Source organism: Parasteatoda tepidariorum, chromosome 5 (assembly GCF_982258835.1).
Source record: "Parasteatoda tepidariorum strain Cologne lab strain chromosome 5, Ptep-v5.0, whole genome shotgun sequence".
In the NCBI taxonomy this organism is placed as follows: Eukaryota; Metazoa; Arthropoda; class Arachnida; order Araneae; family Theridiidae; genus Parasteatoda; species Parasteatoda tepidariorum.
In genome coordinates, this window is record NC_141759.1 from 122,668,984 (window position 1) to 122,695,361 (window position 26,378).

Here is a 26,378-nt window from a genome sequence, read left to right on the forward strand (position 1 = left end):
CGTATCTTGTTTGAAAGTAAATTTTTAGTCCTGGAGAAGAAAATTTCCTAGAAAATTGTAATGTTCCAAACTATACAAATCAGAGAAAATGGGAAAGCTGTAACAAACAATTACTTCTAAAGATTTTATATCAATCAATAACATAATGGAAAAACATAATGACATGCAGGTGATATTGAGAGCTACAATATGAAATTTAAAATTATAAGACAAATGTTGCATTTCATGTAATAAAAATGCCCCAATAAATAATGAAAATTGGAAAAAATTAACAAAAAGCTTAGAAAATGCTTTAAAAGGCAAAATACGCCCCAAAATTTAAAAAAATGCCCTATAAATCTAAAAAAAAATGCTCTAAAGGACAAAAGATGTCCAAAAATGCAAAAAAATGCAAATGTCATCAAAATCCGGGCCTTAGTGATAACTATTCCATTGTCTTTCTCGCAACCCAGCTTCTTTATACAATTTTGAAACCAACGCTCTAAGAATTCGATAGCAGGAAATCTAGTTTTATGATAACGATGAAATGGGAAAGGAAGTAGTATATTCTCAGGTCTAGGGGAAAAAAGTTTTATAAATCAAAATTAGATAATTAGAAAATAAGATATATTTAAAAAAATTTTAGACGGTTTTTGTGATTAGGTCCATTAAATGCAATTTTTTTTTAATCGACGCAAATGTTTTGCATATAAAACACGAAAATATAATCATATGTTCGGGAATATGTTTTCTTTTAAAAAAATAAAGGGAAAAATCTTAGATTTTAAGTGATTCTATCCTATGGATACAGTAGAAAGATAATATTTTTCGTAATAAGTTTTTGTTCGTACGGATTTCACTTTGCTCTGTTTTTCACTCAAGTGTTGATTTTTTTCTTTTTTTTAATTTTCGTACGGTGTCTTAATTTTATGTTTTGGCTTACTTTTTTTTACAATTAATCTTAAAAGTAATTTGATGACTACAATTAGCTTAAATGAGAAAGGTAAAAACTACTTTTTCATTATTATACTATTTATATTTCAATGAAGTATTTACATTCATTTAAAAATTCATATTCTTCTATAAAGTAAAGTAAAAATTCTATAAAGTAATCAATTTTGAAACTAGCGTGAATTATTTTTGCTTAGGAAAATGCCAATTAAAATATTGTTATTTAAGAAAACAAAACTATTATCATATTTGGCCAAATTTATTAAAAAAGTTTATTTTTTTTAATAAAATTTTTATTAAATCCCATTCGAGTCTGTAATAGAAAATTTTGCAATAGAAATTTTGATCACTTTCCAACTAGCCAGTGCACTCAAATCTCTTTCTGCTACACTGTGCCTGGGGGTAATGAATGTTTCATTGGTATCGTCATAGCTACAAGAATACATTCATCACGGAATAAAATATTTTGTTAGTCCAAATTTTGGATCACCTTTATAATTTAGTACTACTTATAACTTAGTAAATAGCATAAGTACCGTAATTTCAACTGCAGCTCTGTGTCTGAGAACAATGTGCTGCTTTTTGATTAGCTATTGTTTTTTAAATAAAGCGCATAAAATGATATCGATTCTAATTTGAAATGGAAAACACATATTAACAATTTAGTTAAAAAATTGCGTTTTGTTTTAGTTAAATTTTATCACCTTAAGAATAAAATTCATTTTAATTTTGTGAAAGCACTCTATTACTCCTGGTTTTATTCTTTAATTAATTATGGTGCAATAATATATGGCGGTGAATATAAAACTAATTTACTTCCCTTAATCTCAGTTCAGAATAAATGCTTCAAGATTATTAATTCTCTAAATATAAATAATTCAAGTGTAACTACTACCAATATATATACAAGAATTAACCTATTACCATTTCGCCATAATGTATTTCTTCGTAATTTACTCTATTTACACAACAATAAATTAATATGCAAATTAAAAACTAATGTGTCTGAAAGGAGACCAACTGAAATGTATGAGATTCCCCTCTTTACAAAAGAAATTTCACGAAAACAGTTTTTTTACTTAGCACCTAAATTATAAAATAAATTGCCATTTCAGTTGCAAAACATCAAAATATATTCTTCTTTTAAGCGTGCTTTATTTCAATTTGTGATGATTCAATTTGTGATTCCAATTTGTGATTTAGATCTCTATTTTTCACTTTAAAGGAAGCATTTGATTTTTCTATACCAGTCTTGTGTCAATCCAAATGAATTTCTTATGTTACCTTTGTTATTTTTTTTATATAGTTTCAAAAATTTTTTTTTTGTTTTCTATTATTACAGTGTTCAACAATATATGACATCTTATGATGAGCAAAATAATTTATGATTGTAATTCCCCCCCCCCCCTTTTTTTTTAAAAAAAAAAATTTCTATTTTAAATTTATTGTATTACTTTTCTTTGTCGCCTGTACAGGATCTTCCTCTTGACGACGAATATATATTCTTTGTATTTACGTGTTTTTGTTCCCAATAAAGTTATATTTGTTTGTTAAAAAAAATTTAATGGCAATATTATCACTACTTTATTTATCGAAATTTAAGTTGAAACTCAAAGAGACTTAGACCTAAAACTAAAATAAATTAGGAATTTAGAATTTTTTTAAAATAAAACTTATTTTTTTCTGAAATGTGTTAAATTTGAAAAATGTTTTCATTTTTGTCTTAGTAAAATGGGTATTAGTCTTAACTAACATGGAGCAGCCTCATTATTTATAGTAAAAACTGTCAGGAACTCTTCAGTTTTTTGTTTTAGGACTCAGAAAAATAAAATTGTTTCCTATTAAAAACGTAGTTTTAATAAATTCCTGGAACCTGGTTTAATAGTTCTGCCACCACCTCTTGCGAAAACACAAGGGAATCTACCTTCAGGCTTGTTAGTAGGTATGATCCTGTACGATTCCACCAAACATTTAGCCAGAAACGTTGCTGAGACGAACGTGAGCGCATTGCGTTCGGGTTTTCAGTTTCGCACACATGATAGTTGTAGAATCCGAAAGATATCCGAGAGATATCCGAAATACTCTCGTGTGTGAATACGCATTCGTCAGTGAACAACACGTGCACTAAAATCCGGCCCTACAGCCATCTGTTGGAGAAACCACTTAATAAAACTGACACGTGCCTGATGGTTCCATGCCCCTACACCAGGGGTGTCAAACTCAAAAGCTAATTTGGGCCAAATAAACAATACTTAACTTTAGGTGGGCCGCAAAAAAAAAATCAGTGTTCATAGAAACAAATATTTTTATTTTGAATAGTGCATTGTAATAAACATATATGAAGTAAAATCATTGTTTGATATTTGATATCTCTTCTCCGCTACTATCTTTCCTATTTCGGGAGAAATTTTATTTGCCGAAACTACTTTCAAAGTTGACTCCAGAGGAAAAGGGAGCTCCTGAATCAATACTCCCAGAAGCATTGATTTGTCAAGGGAACTTGACGGACTTTGTGACCTCGACATATTTAACGTACGTCAGTCACCATCCACTGCACGGGGAGTCTTCGGTCGGCGACCTCTTGGACATGGGCCCCGTGCCCTACCAACCAGGCTATTCCAGCCCAGACTACTTGTTTTTTTTTCTATCCGTCGCTGAACAGCCGACCCAATGTTTGGGTTTACGACTACTAATGTTCAACTCTGCAGCCTTGTCATTTTGGGCCAATCCAGAAGATGAGGAAACTCCTGGATCAGTACCCCCAGAGGTATTGATTTGTTATGAAAACATGGAGGACTTTGCGACTCGACAGATTTAACGTGCACCAGTCACCATTTGCTACACGGGGAGTCTTCGGCCGACCTGTGATTGAGTCACGAACTCTTGAACACGTAAGGATCTCTGGGTTTTGAGAAATGTGGTATTCATTTTACGGAAATGGTTCACAGAGAGAGAGAGAGAGAGAGAGAGAGATCATAAATTTTCTTTCTGTCAAAATTATAAATTATTGTATTGTGGGTTTTAATGAAAAAAGAATCTTATTCTAGATTTTTGGACAAAATCTGATCACAGCATACAAACATGCATATATATTTATCATCTATACACCAGTTATGCAAATATTGTAAATAATTTGTCTATATTGTCATGAACTTTATTCAGGATTAATAAGTTGACCTGTTTAATCTTAGTAGTTCTTTCCCTTAACTAGTTTATAAAGTTTAGTCTTTTGTTTATTTACTAATAATAATGCAGCTTGGAATATTTTTTTTTGTATGGAATTTTATAAATGACTGTTACTCATAGTTCTTGTTATCTTTTTTTGGCATTTTTTCACCCTTTCATAATTTAATTGTATAATTCTGTCTTGTATTTCAGCTTGTGAAATCTTAGGCAATCCAATAAAGCGACAGTCTTACGACAGCGTATTTGATGACCGTGTACCTTCTGTCAATAACTTTTCCAAAGAAAACATTTTTGAAGTGTTTAGACCAGTTTTTGAAGCAAACTCCAGGTATTTGAAAGTTGTGGAATTATTTTTGGTACTTCTTGCATGAAACTATAAATAACCACCTAGAAATTATAAATAGCCAACATAAAGTATGTTCTCTATAATGTTTACTATTTCTTAAACTATGTTATGAGAATCTGCATGCTGGAAGTTATTATAATGGAGTTCTTCCTTAGTTGTTTGCATACTTTATGATTTATTACTCTAACTGACACTTGCTGTATTAACTATCTCAATTATTTATGTTTTATAATTTAAGTTCAACATTCAAAATCACATTCTAATGGTGGTCTATTTAGGACTCCTATACAGTCTTCAGAGACTAATGGGATCAGTAACAGGGTGGCCACCCACCTGCAATTATCAGCTAGAATTTTTTCTTTAAATTATTTTACCATCCATTACATTCACTTCTTTAGATGGAAATTTATCACCAAACAGTTTAAATATAATCGACTAAGCAATACTTTACTTGCGTTTAAATTTGCTCCATTATAACCCTGTTAAACTTGAAAGCCACTTATAACTCTCTCTCTCATGGTTGCTAAAAACCTTTGACCTGTCATGGTTGAATAGAAAAACCTTCGACCTGTCATGGTTGAATGGAAAAACCTTCAACCTATTTGGAGACTGCAGTTTAGGAACGACAAAGATTGTTGTGGAGGTGGAAGAAGGGGATTACTTTTTTTTTTATATAAAAGCATGAGTTTTTTTATTTATTTATTTGTTCTATTCTGTGGGCTAAATCTATTTATTCAAGCATGTTCTGATTCTTTGAGGGTATTTTTTTTTTCTTTTGACAAAATTATTCAAAATGTTTTAATATTTTTCACTTTATGAAATTCTTCAAAAATTAGATGGTTACAATTTAATAATAGATTTTTTATTGCACCCCTTCTGAAAGCTTTTGTACTCTCGTCCAATGAAATTAATGAATTAATTTTTCTCAGCAAAGCCATCAGTTTCTTAAAAACAGCAATGTTTGTCAACAAATTGTTACAATTATTCCATGGATGGTTATTTTTCGATTTTTATTTTAACCTTTTATATTTTTTTAATAGAACGGTTCTTTTACAAACTAATTATATGTTAACATTTAATTTTACTGTTTTTTTTTGGTAAATGTTTGATTTTCGACTCAAAACTTAAATTTTGTAGAAATTACTCAGACGAAAGTTTGTAAACGTTCTAGCGATGATATTTCAGAAACTGTTTCCTTCTTATATCCTAAAAAGTTGGCGAAAACTAAGAAATGTATAGGAAACATGTTGAATGATATATAATCATAAAATATAATAGAATTTCATTCAAATGTGTTTATTATTAAGAAGGAAAAGGAAACTTATATTTATTTTGTTCTGCACTGCACAGGTATTTAGTTTTGCAATTCCTAGTTAAGATCAACCAGATGACAAGAATTTTAAACTTAATATTTTTTAAACAACAAGGTATCATTTTCAAGGTTAAAAACTGGAGTTTTAGAAATAATGACTTTTAACTTAATGTTAGTTTTCCATAATTTATAGGCAAAACTGTAAAATCAAGGGTTACATCATTTGAAATTTTTATTTGTGGTCAGTAAATATCTAACAAGTTCAGTTTTTTTAATTACACTAATAATAGAAAATTAAAAAAATAATAATAATAAAGTAAACTGTAACAAAACATGTTATCTTGCTCCAATGTGTAAAAACAAGTCACATTTTTATTTTTTGGGACTGTTATAAGTTTAGCATTGACTGTATAAGTAAATTCATTTGTTAAATTTTACATTGAAAAAGAATTTACAAATTTAAACCAACGTAACTCATTATTGTAAGAACATGAATTTGATTTGGTTTAAAATTGAACTGTATGCGTTGAATTATGTAGTTCTTATAACAATTAAATCTATTACACTTGATATTTATTTTTTTTGATTGAAGGAGAAGTATCTGCTTTTCCAATTCGCAAAAAAAATATTTTATTAAATAATAAGCCTACACGCATTAGCAAACAATAATACATGCCCTATACAATTTTTAGTAGTTATTGGGCCTGTAATTGGCAAATCAATCTGGAGGGCATTCAGTTAGTTATTTTATATTAAAAGGATATACTAAACAAAGATTATATATAATAAAGAGATAATCATATTAAAAAGAAATTAAAAAATTGGCGCATATCTAATCCTACAACCAGGACATATGTTCTTTCTTGTTGTCCGCAGGCTATGCCACTAACTACAAGTAAAAGGTATATCGATTTATATTGTGTGCTTTGAAACTTCAAATACAATAGATTGAAAGAACTGAACAAAACAATTATTTAATTAATGACTTTTACAATTATTAGCATTTTTTCAGTTAATTAATGACTTTTACAATTATTAGCATTTTTTCAGTTGAAAAAAATTTTTTTTTTCTTTCAATGTACCTAAATCGATTAATCGAAAAATTATTTTATTATCGATTGCCTAAATAAGAGTTCTATTTACATTGTTGTTAATATACATACCACAATTAAAATAAGTGATTTTCAAACTAACTTTTACATGATGGAAAATGTTATAAAACACATTGATTCATCTATTCCAACAGGAAATAGAGGACAATTTTAATTAAAGAAGCTATTTATCGAAAAATAATGTCTATATTAAGATATAAAATGATGTAATATAATTAAGATATAATGCCTGTCTTTCAACAACAGAACATATTTACACATATCGGCATCTGGAAATGTACCTATAACAGCGAAAGAAAATCCACAATGTATGTCAGCTTGTTTTTACATACCCACCTTTAATCACATGCATGCAGCGTGAGGAAAAGATAAACTGAAAAGCAATGCTTACGTTAAATGATTTATAATTTATTTTTAACGATCTGTCTAAAAATGAAGAATTAATTGAGCAAGGCAATCAACAGACCACCTTTTCCGAAACATATTAAAAATTTAAACAATCTCTTATACAGCCTGTCTATGGAAAAAAACTCCCCTCGCCATTTGTCTGGAGCAAAGGTGGTGACGAGGTTTAACTATTTCAGTTAGGAGTGTTGGATCAATATTTAAGACAGGTTTGAGGAGAGAAAGGGAATCAGGGGAGAAAAAAAGCACCCTCGTGTAATAAACTATGTCTGCTATTTTCTGGCTTCCATTATTGCTCTACTATTTTTTGGTTTCTTGCCATTTTTTGGTTATTGCACTATTAACTGGGGTATAACTGGGTGATATCTATTGGAATGATGAATAAGCGTTATGTGATGTGATGTATAGTAGAGACATGTTTTTTGTTGCTTTGTTATACTGACAAACTTGGTACAGGAAGTATAATTATATAGATATATGGAAGTATAGAAGTATAATTATATAGATATATAATCAAAATCTATATATAAAGATAATCAAAATCTATATAATTACATATTTATACTTGTATTTTGTATTCATATTTATTATTATTTATGTATTTATACTTATGTATGTACAGTCCGCAAAAAAAAAAAAGATATCACCCTGAATAACTTTCGTTCTAATCATCTGATTTTCACGAACTAAGTATCAATCTTAATGGTTTCTGGGGGTGACCTCAAATATGCTAATTAATTAGTGCTAACTATTAATTAAGTTACGAAATCAGACACAAAAACGTACTTTCTCTGAATAAACATATATTTTTTTTTACATATTTGGAATCTAGACACTTGAATTAGGGGGGGGGGTAGCAAAATTTTAAAAAAATTGGGTGGTAAATTGGGTAGCAATAAAGGTTTATATATTTGGCGATAGTCCAGAAAACCGCTAAAAAAAAGTCGCCTGCGCAAATGAATATTTTAAGATAACCCATCGACTAATTCAAAAGAGGAATGCTTAATTTTACTAGGTTGCTAGGCAACCAAAATCTGACCGTAAAAAAATTGAAATAAAGTCCTGTTATTGCTTGGAGAGGTTTTATTAATTGTTAATAGAAAATATCTCGAAGTTTCTAAGCAATAGACAATTTTTAAACTGATTTCTGTCCAAAAAGCAAAAAATAAAAATTATTTTAATCCCATTTGATAAGAAAATTTGAATCGATTTATAAATAATTTATTATGTTCTGAGTTTTTAGAATTTAAACACATGAACTTTTTTTCTGATATTATTTAGATTATGTTGTTTTTGCTATATTTATTCGAGGATTTCATACTAAAATCAAATTAACATAACTTATTATAGCTATATACAAAATTTTAGAGATTATCATTTTTACAGCTTTAATTGAGTCTTCTAGGCAAGAAAGTTTGAATGGAAAAAAAGTGCTTGAAAAATAAAATGTAGATTGTATAGTAATTCTAATGCACATTCACAGAGTTTTCTGTAATTTACGATATTTCTTTTTTCTATAACTGAAGGTATTGCTGAATGTTTAGTGGCATTTTAAAAACATTGAAATATGTTATATTCAAGAATAAGATATTGAAATAATATGTTGCGTATTGTATGATTAATTGTTTAAAAAATCGCTTCATTCTGCTAGATATTTAGGTTACATATGGTTTTCTTTGGATAAAGATGATTAGAAAATATCATCCTCATGTTTCGATACATTCTGAAACTTATGTTCGCAAATTCGCCATTAAGTGTCGCACAGCATGTTCTTCAATTACGATAAGCTACATTTACCACCACATACTGCTCTTATGATTATTTTTGTTTCCTTATGTATATCTGATACTCTCTTTCTAAACAGAGCTTGTAAGATACTTAAGATACTGAAATAGGGGCACAAAAACTTAAAAGATAAAATATTCAATTTCATTAACTGAAAATATCTGGTCTCAAAATTTTACTTTTTAAGTTAAATATAACTTTTACAATATTGATGCTCTTACGTTTTTAAAGACCACATGAATCCTGTTAAAATATTAAAATGAATATGTTTACTTTAACGAGTGTAAAATCCTTATCAAAATAATGATCAAGACCCAACTGTAAAACAGTATAATTTACAATAAAAAGTCAACTGGCTTCAAAACATATGAAGAGGGTAGTAAAAGTTGAAAAGTTTCGAGCGTTCAAATATAATCGCCCATTTTCAAGACTTGTCAGGCTTGAATAACTTGTGACTTATATTATTGTACGCTCAAAACATGTAGATTTTTATTATTATCTATTATTTTTTTAAATCAATGAAGTTTTTATATTTTCGATTCAGTTTCTTGGGATTATCCATTTAGTTACACAACATATTAAATTATTTCACTCGATATTAAAATAAGTTTTACATAAGTTAGAGGCACAGGTTCTTAGATTGAAAAAATTAATAATTCACTGCTTTGTGAAAAAATCAATGCAGTACATTTTTTTTGCTGCAAGCCTTAACATTTTAATTTAAGGACATAAAAAAATTCCGTTTACAATTGATATTTCAAAAGTCGAATGTGAAAATGGAATGTCCCCCAGCACCAGGAATCGAAATTAAATAGTTACAAGGACAACTATTTAAAACAAGTTAGCGTTAATGTCCTACTCGAAGTTGTTTGAAAAGGTATTTTTTATATATCGATTTCAAAGTTTATTCTACATATATTTTAGGGTATACTTTCGGAATATTTCGATCGAGTTTATTTTTACACCTTTATTTGCTTAAAATTATTAAATAATTTGCTTGAAATGAATTATTCAAGATACATGATTTAATGCATTTATAGTATAATAGTAAACGGGGCTTCCATCGCATATCCTTAACCTTAATACCGCTATAAATGGAATAAGCTTAGATAAACAATAAAAGTTAATTTTTTCCTCATTTTAATTTTCAAGGAATAATATGTTTCGATCAAGCAGATTCCATTCTGGAAATAGCGAAATTATTGAGTAGATCCCTCGGAGCAATATAAGTCTTTTAAAAAAACTTGACTATAATTTAGAAAGGAACTTTACTTTAAAGAAAACCTAAATTAAAGTACTAAAAAAATTGATTAGTATATTAATGAAGAAATAATAAACGTAAAAGGGTAAAGAATAAGATTTTTAAAAATGTTAAAATTTAATTAAATAGTTGGTAAAATAGTTCTGCGAAACACTTCCGGAAATTTCTTTTAAGATTAAGACGATATAGGGTAAACCAACCAGAGAAGGAACACACCCCAATGAAAGAACATTTCATAGATATTTTTTAAAAATAAGATTTTAATCATTTTAATTCGATTGATTGGTAACAGTAGCTTACTACCTAACAATAGGAAGTCATCTAACAATGCGCTGAGTTACCTGGTCTTAGAGTCTTCTCTGGAAAAAGTTTTGAATTTGTTAGTATCTGTTCAACGCCTTGTTTCTTTGACAAAATTATAAGGTCAGTGTTTGTTGTTATCCGTTTAAACTACAATTAATTGCATGTAATAATGCTTTTTCTTTTCATTGTGAAAAAAAGAATTCAAAATATGGTCATTGAAGTTACGTTTTATTTATTTTAACCATCATAACATAAGCAAGTACTGAGATTAGGGGGTGTTAATTAACTGGATTACAGAGCGATGAAAAACCAATGTATAAACAAGTGTTCCTTTACTGGGATTTTTTCAAGTTAATGAAAATAAGAGAAAAATATTAATTTTCTTGTACCTTTAGTCATATTATAAATCAAAATCATGCTAAAAATGCAAAAATCAACTTCTAACCAGTGAAGGAACAGACATGTTCCTTCACTGTGAATAGATTTCCCAGTGAATGAACAGTATGTGTGAAATATGATTTTACATGGATAATAAGTAGTTTTTAGGTATAGAGGACACCTAAAATTCAGTTAAATGATGTATGAATAGTTCCTATAACAATTTCATTTCAAAATGCAAATTTAATTGCTAAATATATTTAAAGAATTATAATAATAATTTATTTATTATTTATCTTTAAAAATGTAGTGATTAGTTATTACATCATACCTTAGACACCTTAATAAACTATGTTTACTGACTAAATATAACAACTAAATATAATAATAAAAGCTTGAATAGAAAATTTCTTTGCAGGTTTTTGTGCCAATAATTAAGTAAATTATTATCTTATCGCGGTCTTTAACGTCCTGACGGGAACTGGTAAGAAAAATCGATTTAAAGGCAATCATCCAGGTGAAAAATGGGTGAAATTTTTTTTAAGGAGACATCCACCGATAACTCAGTGCAATGTGAAGATAATTTCAAAAGGCAAAACTTCCCTTAGAGAATAATATTCGAAATACTGGTTTTAAGAAATTTAAAAGAATCTTTAGGAGGGATGTAGTCTTGGCATCCTTTTAGAAAGTGATTGCATTTACAATGCGAACGAAACCAGAGTTAAATACTTCCCCTAAATTGGAAAAATCTTTGGCCCTAAAAATTATAAGGATTTATATTCTAAAGTACCTAGGAAAGAAAAAAGTACCTCCTTTGGTAGTTTTTCCTTACTGAAGAATTCCTTGAGATATTACAGAATCAGTCACTGCTATATATTTCATTGTAAAAAGCGATTCATGAAATGAAACGAGGACCGCAGCAACATTTTACAATTATAATGCAGATGTTTCTACCCATGGCTAATTAAAAATGCTATCAAATTCCCTATTTTGCTTCTTCTGGATAGATATAAATCTCATATCAATTTGAAACTGAGCAAGTTTTGTTCATCAAAACAAATTTTCTGGTTTAGTACCTAATTCATGGAAATCTCCAGTTAGATCTTGAAAACAAAAGAATTGTAAAACATATGTCGAGAAAATTTTACATCCATTCTTAAATAAGATTTTGATTTGATATTTTTCCATTCGATGTAGAAAACGTTTACTTTAACAAATGCATGCGAGACAGACACCAAGAGTTAATGAGCAAGACAGCTTATCAACAAAACACATGCTTCGAGAGTAACGATGCACTATTTCTTCAGAAGCTTGAGAAGGAAATCTCACAAGTTATGTTGCAAATTCTTAAAGGAACATTGACAGAAAAGTTTAATCTCCCAAATATCCAATAGCCTGTGATTTTCTCAATATAGAAGAATTTATTTCAAAAAGAACATTTGGTTAATCAAATTTTGGCACTGAAGATGAAACAACTAACATTGATAATGCATCTTGAAAACTGATTTTGAGATAAGTCCTCTTAAGGCATTGTTAGTTGCAAAAAAAATTGGTTCCATAAGTAAATGGTGAGTACTGCTGAAGATCCACTAGATATAAGTCAATGAGAGGTGGATGTTACTCAAACTTCGAAACTCCTTTTTCTGATTTATTATCCAGTGAGGAATTCTAGAAATGGTACTGGAAAAATCAAAAGAAATTTCGAAGATACATTTACATTGGCCAAAAATTTGGAAAAAAGAGGACGGTTAAATCAAAAGAAAAAGAAATAAATTACTTTTTTGCATTAACTTCAGAAAAAGAACAAAACTTTAAAGAGATTGAAAGAGCTGGAAAAAAAAGTTAAAGCCGAAAGTATGACGAAGAGAAAAAAAATACTTAAAAAGATTTTAAAAAAAGCTTAAAAAATATAGGGAAAAGAGTAAACAAAAAAGTGATCTAATTATAATAATAATAAAAACAACATTGTATTACACAATGATAAACGCTCATAATTTAGAACGGACTATTAAACTGTGAGAAAAAAAATTAAAAACATTTTTTTTAAATTATGTATTCAAACATATTTTACTTTACATTCCATGACTGAAAAAAGTAACACTTTCCACGTTAACTGTGGTTATATGTTGTAATTCCAAGAAAAATCTTGCTTTTAGACATTTGTGTGGCCTGTGGATTCCTAACGAACATCAAACATTCTAAAAATTAAGTGCTCATTCACTGGAAAATTTAGTGTTTATTCACTGGTAAGAACTGTTCCTTCACTTGGTTATCTTACTACTTATTATTTAAACCACCAAAAGCTTAGAACAATATTATGTAAGTTATCTAAATGTTTTTTACATAATTTGCATTTAATAACAAATACGTCGACACTATCATTTAGCTGAAATTACAAATTTTGAGATTTTTATGATTTTTTTAAAGGCAAGCTAAGCTTAAGTGTTCCTTCACTGGTTTGTTTACCTTATAAGATGTTGAGAAATTTGCAATGTTGTGAGAGATGCTTAAAAATGTTGACTACGCATTTTTATTAATATTTATAAAATATATATTCAAGATTCATACGTATTTATTCATACGTATGTATATTATTGCAATTGTATCAGTTATTGAGTAAAAAAACTAAAAAATAAAAAGTAATCACATTAAGGAAGCACAATCTGTTGTATAATCATATTCTATCAGAAGCATGATTTTATAAAACTCGACATTCGTTGAAAAAAATGTTTTTTATTCAATAAAATGTTTTACTCAAATTTCTTTACTAAATTGCAAATCGATTTTAAGAAGACTAAAAAAGAAACATTGTATTTTATAGTTTAAAATATAAAAATAAAAAGATTAGCAAACGATTATTAGCGAAAAATATATGAATGAAATTTTACGCGACGTGCGCGAAGTCAAGTTCTCGCAAGTTTATCACATTTTAATATTAATCGCCCCATTTAATTATTTCTTTATTGTCGCCAAATTAATTTTTTTTGAATAATTAATTTTAATTTTTCTCAGTTTCTAATAAATAAAAACAGTTGAAACTTTAGATTTTTCAATTGAAAAATATGTAGATTAATATGGTATAAAAAAGTTCATACCTTATAATTCAAATTTTTTTCATTTTCAATTTAATTAAATAATAAAAAATAATTATTAATAAAAATTATTTTTTTCATGTAATTATCTTTGGGTAAATAATTTTTATGACTGGGTGAAATTTTCTTTGAATTGCTTTATTAGTTTTAAAAATATGACTAAAAACGTTAAAAGTGAAATTAACATTAAGGGGTACGAACTTTGGATCGCTCTCCTGACCAAGCTATGGGGACCATATTTCCCAGATTGCGGCTACCCCCTATATTTTGAAGGTTAAAAATCCAAATATGTAAAAAAAAATATATGTTTATTCAGAGAAAGTGCGTTTTTGTGTCTGATTTCGTAACATAATTAATAGTTAGCACTAATTAATTAGCATATTTGAGGTCACCCCCAGGAACCATTAAGATTGACACTTTGTTCGTGAAAATCCGATCATTAGAACGAAAGTTATTCAGGGTGATATCTTTCTTTTTTTGCGGACTGTACAGTCTGCAAAAAAAAATATTTCACGTTGAATAACTTTCGTTCTAATGATCGGATTTCTACAAACTTAGCGTCAACCTTAATAATTCCTGGGGGTGATCTCAAATATGGAAATTATTTAGTGCTAACTATTAAGTTACGAAATCGGACACAAAAACGTACTTTCTCTGAATAAACATGTTTTTTTTTAAACATATTTGGATTCTTAACCTTCAAAATATAGGGGTTAGTCGCAATCCGGGAAAAATAGTCCCCGTAGTTAGGTCAGGAGAGCGATTCAAAGTTTGAACACCTTAATAATTTCACTTTTTGCGTTTTTAGTAATATTTTTAAAACTCATTCAGAAATTCGAAAAAAAATTGCACCTACTTATAAAACCCATTTACCCAAAGATAATTTCATGCAAAAAATATTTTTAAATAATTTATTATTTTTTATTTAATTTAATTGTGGATGAAAAAAATTTGAATTGTGAGGTATAAAATTCTTATACGATTAAATATTAATCTACGAATTTTTTGTTGCAAAATTCAAAGTTTCCACAGTTTTTATTTGATAGAAGCAGAGAAAAATTAAAATTAATCATTTAAAAAAATATAATTTGGCAAGAAAAGAAAAAATATTTAAATCGGGCGATTAATATTTAAATGTGGTTAACTTACGAGGAAGTAGACTTAAATGAGTGTAGAGTAAAATTTCATACATATATATTTTTGCTAATAACAGATTGCTAATCATTTTTTTTTAAATTATAAAATACGATATTTCTTTTTTTTGTCATCTAAAAATCTATTCGTAATTTAATAAAGAGCTTTGAATAAAACATTTTATTGAGTCAAAATATTTTATTCAACGAAAAGTATTTTTATAAAAGCATGTTCCTGATAGAATGCGATTATGCATCAGTTCTTTTTAATTTTATTTTTTAGCTTGTTCCTTCAATAACAACATATGCATAGATTTGGAATAATATGTTTATCAATTTCTACATTATATATTTTACAATTATTGATACGAATACGTAGTCATCGTTTTTAAGCATCTTAAAATTATAATTTGTTAACTACCCGTCTGCTCGTGATTCACAGAATTATTTTACCAACTATTTAATTAAGTTTTTACATTTCTCAAAATCTTATTCTTCAAATATTCTTCCTTAATATACTAGTCAATTATTTTAGTACTTTAAATTTGGTTTTCCTTCAAAGTAAATATCCTTTTTAAATTATTGTCAAATTTTTATTAAAAGAAGACTTAGAATAATTGTTAGCTAGCTGAAAATTAAATCTTAACAAGAAATTAAAAATATTCTGCAAATCAAATTTATTCGATTCAGACTGTCTATTTACTAAGCATACTTTTGTTTTCGAAAAATAAAGATAAAAAATGAAGATCGTCTTTTTTATTGTTTCTTATTTATTTGAGTAATTGCAAATGCCTATGGGTGCCCAGCAAAAAACATAACATTTTGTTTCGTTTTTTAAATGAGCAAAAAATTACGGACATACAATTTTATTTTGACGTTCAAAGTTATTCCTCTCATTTAACTTTAAGAAAGTTGCTCTTTTAAAAAGTATAATGTTGAAAAAATTTGCTTAAAAAATTGTAAATATTTTTCAACTTTAACACAGTTCAAAAAAATATTGCATATCAGGAAAATGTTCGATATGCCTTATTTGTCATCGATTCAAAAATCGTGCTATTTTTAGAATCATCATCTCAAAAATTGTTCTTTTTTCTACTTAAATAACCTATCATAATAGTTTTAACACATGTTTTGAAGAAATTATGAATACAAGTTGTGATCTAGTATTTCGTAATAAGGAAACAAGAATATGAATGATTCATTGATAACTGTTTCATTGAACCAGAGTAGTTAATTTTTTTCGAAATAATGTCGATATAATAACGATATAATGTAATCGACCTTACAACTATTTTACTTTTATTCTTTGGACTAGGGGTGCACGCCATTCGACTTTGAATTTTCAAATATAAAATGCAAAAATTAATACAAGAATGCGTAAGCTGGCTTTAACTAATTATAAAAAAAAGAGAAAAGAAATTATCTCATGAGAGGAATGTCTAAGTTAAAAAAGTATTGTAAAAACAATTGTTCTTTTGTTTAATTAGGGGTATTTTAAACCTTCATTTTCCTTTCTTTTAATTTTATAAATTATTCTTTTTAATAAACTAATGAAATGAGTGCGTAAATAACATCCATTCTTTTTACTGCAAACCAAGTTTACTTAGTATCATTCACAAATCTTATGAAGTGCAAATTCTACGGCCCCCGTGTAGGGTAGTAGGATAGTTTATGTATGATTAATAGTTTCAAGAGTGAACTCATATAAGTAATTAGCTAATTTCTTTAAGAATTCTAAATTTAAAAATTACTTGTTATTTCACAAATGTTACATCTAAAATTTCGAAACCCAACATTTCGTGACAACAAATTTTCAAGTTTTTGAAATTAAATATTCTATGTTGTGGTTTTGCATATTGTAGGACATTTACTAAGGAATGTTGTTACTGGAATGTTGTAACATTTACTAAGTTTTTCAATTTTATCGAAAAGAAATATCGTGAATTTTACAAAAACTTGGGATTCTGCATCAAAATCGAAATCTTTTTCGGGTTCTCCAAATTTTTTGCTGGATCTTATTTTTTTCTTTCCCTTACCTAAGAGACTCGAACTGAGGTGTAAAAGCAATTAGCCCTACAACTCTTCATAAATTTATAATAACTTATGTAAATTTGGTTTTAGTAAAAAAATTTCACACAAATGACGTTAAAACAGATTTTAAAAAAATGTCAGATAGGAAGTTCAGCGTTTAGATTCTAAAATATTGGAAAATCGTAAATGTATTAATTGATTCAAATTTTATTTTTAAAGGAGAGTAAAAAAATAAAAGGACAATCTGTTTTCTTTGCCTAGAAAGCAGCCTCAAAAATTTTCCTCTTGGTGCGTTGCAACGGAGAAACACGTTTCGCAGTCTTGTCATGCATTCAATTTCTCTGAGGTTGTTTTTAATTGTTTCACCTTATGGCAAGGTAATTTGGCATTCTTTCGCCATTCATATAAATCTTTATTGCAACCCAATTTTTTCGAAATTTTGTCGACCCCCCCCCCCGATTTCAAGGGTCAGGATTCCAAATATGTAAAAAATATATATGTTTATTCAGAGAAAGTACGTTTTTGTGTCTGATTTTGTTACTTGATAAATAGTTAGCTCTAATTAATCAGCATATTTGAAGTATCCCCCGGAACCATTAAGTTTGACACTTAGTTTGTGAAAATCCGATCATTAGAACGAAAGTTATTCAGGGTGATATCTTTTTTTCCGAACTGTTCAATCTGCATCATCTCTGATGATAAATACTCATGTAATGTGTCCACTTAATAATACTTACTTTTATTTTACTAGGACCAGAACGCATACCACCTCAACTATCCTCACCTCATGATGAAGGGGTAAAAAGAGCCACTTGCACCCCGGCCACCTGAAACGACTGCGACTCCATAGCAGTAGACGGCTTTAGTCTTTGTCCTAAGGGGAGTTCTTTAAATAGACATACTATAAGTTGCTGTCTCGTTTCTACCTGTTTCCGTGATGTTTCGCACAGTGCACAAGTTCGTTTTTTAAAATGTAAGTGTCGTTAATTTTTCAATAAATTTTTATTAAATTTTGTGATTTGAAATGCCGATTACCACATTTATTCTCTTATAATTTTTTTTTCAATTTTTACAGAACAAGTTGTAGCCTTTTTTTCCTGATATGGAAGAGCGATGACGTTGATTTAGGTGCATAATGTGATAAACCATAATTCAGGTACGAATTTCCTTCTCATGTTCCGTGCTTAATTTTATGATTACCTGTTTCGAAATTCAAGTTTCACTTCTCAATAATGATTCTAAAACAATTCTAGTTTTTTTTTCTAGTTGCAACAACACTATTTATAGTCTCTTTTTTTTTTTGAAAAAAATGAAAATAACTCTTAACGGTGCAACCTATTCTTTTTGCTGACTTTTTTCTTCTCAAAATTGTAGATTTCAAAACACAAGGTACATATTTTCTTAAACACAATCTTTTTCATTGTCATTAATTTAAAAAAAGCTTTTTTTTGTCCAAATAATTATTCCAAAAAAAAAATCATTTATAAAATGGCGTTGCTTTCATAACCTTTTATGACAATTCTACTAGTGACACTTACAAACAGAAAAATTTTCTGGCAATTTTTAAAATGTTTTAAATTTTAATAAAAATTACAGGAAATCGGTAACTTTCATTTGATTACCAAAAAATTGGCCAACACAAGATTTCGCTGTTTTTTGACAAAATAATCAAAAGTTTAAATTTAACATCGAATTTAGAAAATCGATATCACAATAAATAAATCGTTATCTCTCCACAAAAAAGATATAATAATATTTAAATACTATAATAATTAATATATTAAAAGATATAATAATAATATTCAAAATTAATTTTAGCTGAACGAAAGAAATAAAAACAGAAATTTAAATTTGGCCTCCAAACTTAAGCCCAGCTCCCGACATCGTTAACCGATATAAGATATTCGCTTTCCCATTTCTCAAAAAAGTTTTGGATTGAAAAACTTTTAACTGTGCTTTCATTTAGAAAACACTTTATTCTTACTTCTAAAAAATAGCTCGGAATAGGAAATTATTAACGTATATTAATTTGAATAAAATTTATGTTATCCCATCCGCAAAATGATTTTACATAACAAGAGTAAACTATAAAACTTTTTGTCCTTGAAATGACGAATTTGAATTTTGTCTTCAAATGTTAGTCCTCATGGTAGTAAACCTTTATTCGTGTCTTCAAAATGTTCGTCCATTGTAAACAGTCGTTAACAAGGCAGCAATAGAAGTTGACCTTTTCTAAAAAATTCCAAGAATTTTATTAAAAAAAAGTTTTTTATTTAAAAGCAAACATTTATTGGCATTTTTTTTTCAATTTTTTACCATATTCTAAACCTATGCGTATAAACATATTTTCTATTGTGTTTAAATTGAATTTATTGATTACTATTGATTAAAAGCTATAAATAAAAACATTTATGTTACAATAATGTACCAGACGTCTAATGCTGCAGCTGCCAGTAATACCTGTTTCAATAATACTAGGAGGCTTCGCCCCCTGCTCGCTAACGCTCGCCAACCCCCGAGAATTGCTACGCAATCCTATGTGGTTCACGCCGTGAACCATGGCTCGTTGCGCTCGCTCGCCAATGAACACAATGTTCTAGCACAAAGACATAATATGTTATCATCAAGGACATAGTATTTTATCATCAAAGACATAGTATTGTACTTATGTAGAAGAATTCTACCAATGTTCTTATTGGCTTTTAAAAAAGTATATTAGCTATTTAGATTGTACATGGTGAAAAAATCAAAACATTAGCTAAATAAGAAACATATTAGCAAAATAAATTATCGAATATTGATTCACTAATATTCTGCATTTTAAAGCGTGAAAATTCAATGCATAAATAAACGCGAAATATAAAAAAATTCAATTTCATTCAATACAAACACTTAAACGTTTTTTAGACGTTTAGGTAGCTCCCAGTAGAAAAATATCAATTCAACAGCGGCCTTTTAAAGCATTCTCGCTTCAATTAATTAATTAATTCCTAATTGAGTTTAAATTAAATATTGTCATGTTTTTAGTGCATGAATCTGAATTGAACAACCAGATAATGCTCACTCTGGTTATTGTTATCTGGTTGCTCACTACGTGCTCTTGCGCGCCGAATCCAATCAATTAAAAATGAAAAATGTTGCCAGCGCGAGAAAAGAAATATCATCGGTTTTATTGATACATACATACATACGTACGTATTAGCGTTTTATATAATATAGAAGATAGATGCTATAACAGATACTGTGACAGAAACAATCAGTTTCTTACCTTCTACAAGTTGTATGATGGATACAGCGATATTTAAAAGATATTTTCATGTCTTCAAGCTTCAGAAGTTTAAATTTTAATTGAAGTAAAAATTGTATTTCAGAAATATGTGAATAGTTTAAGTTTTTATTAATTTATATGCATGAAGTGCAGTGCGCAAAGAAAAATCAAACCACTTTGAATAACTTTTTCTCCCAATGATCGGACTTTCACGTTCAAACTCTTTCCCAGGGGGTAACTTTAAACGTGGTTATTTGTGTAGACGATATTTTAATTTTCATAATCAGACGCAAAAACGTTATTTTTCTAAAACAAACAGGAGTCGAGTTTCTGACCCTCAAAATACAGGGGGTCGCCGCAATCTTCCGCTATATAAAAATAAATTAATAAGATTGTGCTAGTTGAATTTTTTACTGTGCAAATAAACTTTAATAATAAGTGTATTAATTCACTCAATTTTTTTTTCATTCCTTGTTGAAGTTATTAACTTTTATTTCTTAATGGTGCATTACACAAATAGTAAAAATGTTAGCAATATATAGTGATGCGTTTTTTTTTCTTTTTGCTGCAATTGTTCCTATTTACTTTATTAGAGGCTTGATCCAACCATTAGCCTGTCTTACGCCAATATGGGCGGATGTGTCTCTGTCTAGTGTTTCATAGATTTTATCCGAAATGATTAAGTCACATAATGTTTTAAAGTCATTTACTTCTCTCAGACGTAAATTATACTCAAAAGTTGAACGAATTCATGTTGCAAATTGAATGTGTGATTCATCAAAATTTTTTCTTTGGTGGCGAAAATTAAATAGACACTGTTGAGGGGTTATTTGGTTTTCTCTTAAGATTAATGATTTAAGTTTTTGGTAATTTTTTAATTCCTCTTCCACGTATAAAAGCGCTTTGTTTGCTTTTTCTTGCAAAATTGCTATGAGAATTTCGGATTTAAGTTAATCTTTTACGTTTTTGGTTTTGAATGCTCGCTCCAAAGAATTAAAGAATAAGCCAAGATTTTCAGGATTTCTCGGAACAGTTACTGTTAAGGTTCGTATACTTTTAATAAGTGATTCTAAATCTTGATGCGAATTTGTTAAATCAGAACTGCTGTTTACGCTCATATCCCGCTCATTTTGACTAAGTGATTGAAGTTGAATTTCTTTTTCTATTCTAGCTAATTTTACTTTTTCTAGTTCTAAATTAAGTTGTTGCATTTTTACCATTTACTGTGTTCGGTTCTTTTTTATATTCGTCTGAATTTTCAATTATAGTTTTTAGTTCGATTACTGTAGCGTTAGAAGGAGTGGGAATATTTAGTTCTTGGGTTAATGTTATTAAATCTGTTTTTGTTGATTTGTACATTTCGAAGTTCACAAAAAGAAGAAAAAAAAAAGAGTCACCTACTTCAAAGGTTTATTTGCAGATAAAATTTTTGGTATCCGGTAACACTGGTGCAACTCACAATTCAGGCATGAACTCTGTATCAGTTGACGATATGCGGTAGTTTCAGTAGTTTCAAGCAACTTCGATGGTGATTCTAGTACTTTCCAGCAACTTCGATGACGATTCTAGTTGTTTCCGGCAATTTCCACAGTAAATCTAGCTGTTTCCAGGAACTTCACGGCGTTTCTAGCAGTTGTAGTTTTTCATTCAAGTCAGCCCTGCGCGGAACTTGAAAATGGATTCGTTGTCACAGTTTTTGGTCCACAGTTTTTATTTTCGAAGTTTGGTTACGCAATGCTCAGCGTATTTTTTTTGTTAGCAAGTAATTTTTTGTGATTATCGTCCTACGCGACGTAATCGACGTTGTAGAATGGATTAATTTTGGCCCTCCGCGGCTCAAATAGTTTTTAATAGCTCAACCTTGACTCGTTGGCTATAATCGTTGAAAAAATGAAAAGTTATTGCTCAAATCGCAATCCACATTCCCGTGGACGAGCCCCCATTTGTAGGATAAAGGGGGTGAAGCGAGGGTTTCTCAAAAATAAAGAAGCTGTGCTAAACTTAATAAAAATATATTATAACAAAATAAGCTACAATTTCCACTGGCATCCTCCTAGAGCCAGTCATTTCAACTACATGGTGTAAAAGTAAAAGAAGAGTAAATGTAGAGGTAAGTGTCCTTGATATCATCACGTGATAGGATGAATGCTTCGTAGATCGGATCTGTATTCCACACACACATATATATATGTATATATAACCTCCAAAATCAGTTTTTTTTATATACGTATATAACCTCCAGACCCCCAAAAATGTTCAGAGAGAACACTGATGTATTTGATTATTTTTAAATTTATTTTCCATCATTCTCTACAGTAGAATTGCTTTTCAAAAAGTTAAATTGCCTCCTTTGATTACGATTTGCAATTGAAAAAGATTTCTCCTTTGCTTGTGTACTGCGATTTAAGTATAAGCTAATTGTGTGAAAGAAAAAAGAAACTTTTACGAGAAATATTTCTTAAATTTTGTTTATATCACTGTGATTATTTGGGTAAAAGAAATGACAGAGATTTATTTGTATTCAAAACTTAATTACAGTCAGTATTTTTGTCTGATCAGTTATCGATTATGAATATCAAATAGTCTAAAAGATACGAGTTACTATATATATATAATCAGACGTAGCCGAGAGATGGAAATAAGCAGGTTTCAGGCACCAGGCTATACCTGAATATCATTTATTGAGACACATTCCTAAAGAGCTAGCATTCAAGTCACAAAATCGTTGTGCTCCTCAATAAAAATTAGGGAAAATCTTCCGAAGTAAATTAGTTGAATGTTTCATTTTAGGGAATAAAGGAAATCATTGTAATTGGTCTATGGGAATATAGTTTTCTCACGAGTTAGCAAAGGGAAAAATGTCAAGGTCAATTAATGCATACTTGAACTAAAAATAGTTTAAAAGACAGCATGTGAATTTTAAAGTGTGAGAAAGAGAGTTTTGTTTTCAATAGAAAATTAAGAGAGATTTACAGAAAAGGAAAAACAGAAAAAGATTGGTTGAAGCTTTTTATGTTAAATATATACAGTAAATATTGTTTTTCTCTGAATTTAATAACTATTTTATTTAACTTGTTTTTGCAACTTTATTTTTCTTATAGAGCATTTTTTTTTCGATTTTAGATATGACAGCCTAAATGACAGACTTGAGCCAGCTTTTAGATTATTCTAGACTTTCTTCTAAGCTTGTTCTAACGCCATAGGAAGCTGGCAGCTCACCACTATCTCGATCAACAGCTCCAGAAAGGTCTACAGGCACAAAAAAGCGAGCGTTTAGGAGTTTCGATACACCTTCTCCAACTGACACCAACAAAAACGATGTTAAAGTTGACGCAAATCTTACCGAATGATGATTATGATGAAATTTGTTTGTCGTCGGCTGAAATATCCATTATGAGAAAGATTCTAACGACTCATCTGTTAGTTTCATCCCATGAAGTTGAAATTTTGCAAAAGAACGGTGACTCTGCTGTGTACTCGGTGAAATTTTACGCTCCATCTGCCACAAAATCTGTTAAAAATAGCCATTAATGCTCCTTCCAAGAGTCAAGAAAAAACTCTTGCATCTTTGCTAGCTGATCCCCCAGTCAACATAATCGCACAGGTTAAACTACAGTTTTCGTTTTGTCTATCTCTATTTTATATTTTATAACCGTAATTGAACAGGCGACCCAATTTTCGGTTTTACAACTAATGTTCAACTACATAACCTTGTAATTTTGAAACAAATCCAGAAGACAAGGGAACTAACTCCTGGATCAAGAAATTGCCTTCGTGGAGGACTTTTTGGAGGAAGTAGACCGCATTTGCCTGACGTGGAGGGGAAGACCACGCCATGGTTAGCTTGACGGCAAGGGGACTCTAACCTATGTTCCGTCTACCACTGAGTATATTTCACGTCAGCACTGTGGTCGGTGCAAGCCAGATGCGGAATTCGTATCAACAAGCAATCGCCGGAATTCGAGCCCAGTTAACCTCAGTGGAAGGCGAACGCTTTATCCCCTGAACCATCGCGGCTCTTTTGTCTAGTTAAGTAAGAATAGATCAGGGCTTGCATCACCTACATATGAGTTTGCCCTGCAGATTGGCAAGGTGGCAAAAAATGGCGCAATTTATCGAAGGGATTGAATTCCAAAGAGCTATTAGAGGCGAGAGCTTGACAAGAGGTTCTACAATAAAAGAGAATTTTGTGATCGGAACGCCTGGAAAAGTGTTTCATTGGCTAGATGAGAGCGATACTTCGATTTGGATAAGTTGAGAATTTTTGTTTTGGATGAAGCTGATGTCATGATTTCGACTTTGAGGCATCATGATCAATGTTTGCGTAATCACCGCAAGGTGTCTAATAGTTGTCAAATGATGCTGTTCTCCGCCACTTACTCGCCTGATTTGTTTTGCAGAAATGATTATAACTGAACACATAACGTTGCAGCTGAACAATGGAGGCCAAAAAATGTCAAGCAGTTCTATGTTATGTGTCACACCATCGAAGGCAGATATCCAGTATTGTCCAAGATCTGTGGTTCCATATCAATCGGTCAGGCCATTATATTTTGCAGAACAAGAAGACCTGCAGCTTGGTTTGAAGCCCGACAGACTGCTGGTGGACGTTCTGTTGGTAATTTATCTGGAGAGATAGAGCTCAATCAATGACTGGATACCCTGACTCGCTTCAGAGAATGGAAGGTACGTGACCTTTCTTTTTATCATTATTACATTATATTTTTTTTCCTTATTTGCTGGTAAGACAGTGCTTAAATAACTTTTATTTAAATCTAATAAAATACAATTGATAACCTTCTTAATAGTAAATAATGAATTCTAATTTTGAGTAAATATTTTTTTTCATAATTGTGTAAAATAATTATTAAATTAAAAAATAGAATAATCCTCTCAATATTGAATATATTTAAAATTGCGCATAAGTTGTTTTTATGGTGGCCAATGTAATTAAGAAAAGAATTCCTTGTTAGAAACTAGTTATTTTATCATGATCATGTAACTTTCAAAATTATTTTGCATTTGTTAAAATAAATATAAAAAATTTTCAACAATATGAAGGAGAAAAATTATTTGAGCGCATATCCTAATGATGTCATTTTTTTAAAGTGTTAAAAAAATACTTTTTGAGTGCTTAAAAGTGCTTATTTTTTGTTGAAAAATTTGGCTGCTCATCCTGTATTAATGTAAATATTTATATTTGGCTCTGTAATCATGAAAGTTAAATTTACTACCACTTTTTTTAAATTCGGTATTTTTCATACGTTGGTTACTTCTTGTGGGCAAACTTAAAATTTTTAGTTTTTTGGGAAACTTCTCACTGAGAATGAGGAACTCAGGATTTCGAAAGTTCTGCCAAAAAACGAGGATAGTAAACTGTTGATCAAAGTACGACTTAAGTTTTTCTAAGTTTGTAACCGCCTGAATTTACATAAATTTCTTGTCGTACTTATCAGATTTCTTTTTACATGAAGAGACTTCCTAGACTATTGTGGAGATCTGAAACATCTGATGATAAATTTTAAAAAGCAAGAAACATCGTTTATGATCTAGATTTTGCAACGACTTTAAACAATTTGGCTGGGGTTCGGAAGACCTCGAAACTTTCGTAACAGCCACTTTATGTCTCAAAAACAGATAAAATTAAAAGGAAAACATTCAGGCATGCTTGGATTTTATACAGCTTCCGAACTACATGAAATTAAAAAAAATGGTAATTGTAAATTTAGAAGTAAAAATATTAAATTTAGAAGCAGTGTCGACTTTATTTGTTAATGTCCAATATTGAGTCCTGTCCAATATTGAGCCTTAACATCTTTCGAGTTTGCGAAAGTTT

At 29.5% G+C, this 26,378-nt stretch overlaps 1 long non-coding RNA gene across 8 annotated transcripts in view; it reads left to right on the forward strand.

Moving 5' to 3' along the window:
• The window catches only part of LOC139424883 (uncharacterized), a 180,160-nt gene that overhangs the window by 21,195 nt on the left and 132,587 nt on the right, over positions 1-26,378 (forward strand). For 7 of the 8 annotated variants that reach the window (XR_015434258.1, XR_015434262.1, XR_015434259.1 and 4 more), the window contains 4 exons: positions 4,309-4,444; positions 18,026-18,247; positions 18,350-18,430; positions 23,666-25,228. This is a non-coding gene — a long non-coding RNA (uncharacterized LOC139424883). The remainder of the gene's footprint in view (positions 1-4,308; positions 4,445-18,025; positions 18,248-18,349; positions 18,431-23,665; positions 25,229-26,378) is intronic. The other variant, XR_015434263.1, reaches the window with a different exon arrangement.